This window comes from Solanum stenotomum, unplaced genomic scaffold (assembly GCF_019186545.1).
Source record: "Solanum stenotomum isolate F172 unplaced genomic scaffold, ASM1918654v1 scaffold13701, whole genome shotgun sequence".
In the NCBI taxonomy this organism is placed as follows: domain Eukaryota; kingdom Viridiplantae; phylum Streptophyta; class Magnoliopsida; order Solanales; family Solanaceae; genus Solanum; species Solanum stenotomum.
Window position 1 is genome coordinate 1 of NW_026022672.1, and position 972 is coordinate 972.

A 972-nucleotide genomic window follows, 5' to 3' on the forward strand; every position below is an offset into this window, starting at 1 on the left:
TCATACTACGGGGCCTTCATCCACCGTGAAGGAGAGCCCCACGACGATCATAGAGGATGTCGTTCCGACAGTTAATGAGGATCCCGATGTGATACAGGTTTATGTTATTTATTTCTTTTAAAATATTTACATTAGTTATTAATGTTTTGATTTTATATAAGAAATGTAGTAGTAAAGACATACTTTGACATTGTCAGCTTTAGGATAAATGTATCAATTCTTGGAGCAGTTAGAGATAATATTTCTATCAGTTGGGTTTAATTTTGCATTTCTCAGTTCTTTTGGTTGTCATGATGTTTGTATCTGTTCAAAATTTTAATAATGGAACTTAGGTTAATTTGGCTTTTTGTCTTAATAATGAAGTCTTGGTTCTGATTCTATGATCCAAAATAAAGAATGGAGCATACGAATATATAGTGTTGGTGTGCTTGGATTTATTATTGTATTGCTAGATCTCTTTAAAGATGGATCTCTTTATTTTTGTCAATTAATTTTCAATTTCTACTATCTAACTTTATTTGCAGACCACTTTGTCACCACTCTCGTCTCCAGATGTTACTTTCATTATGCCAGTGGATGATATGCCTCAAACACCCGGAAGAAAAAAAGTTGTTAAAAGAATTGTAAAGAATGTGAACATAAAGGATCTTCCGGCCAAAAAGAGGAAGAGGGACAACGAAGATGAGGATGGATATACGGGACTTAGACCGTGAGATGTTCTACGGATTTCAAGAAAGGGTTGTGGAACATAATATTATTATTTTTGTGTATGTATCTTTTTTGAGGGTGTATAGTATTATTATTCTAATTATATATAGTTATTATTTTTGTGTATGTATCTTTTTTGAGGGTGTATACTATTATTATTCTAATTATATATAGTTATTATTTTTGTGTATGTATCTTTTCTGAGGGTGTATAATATTATTATTTTAATTATATATAGTTATTATTTTTGTGTATGTATCTTTT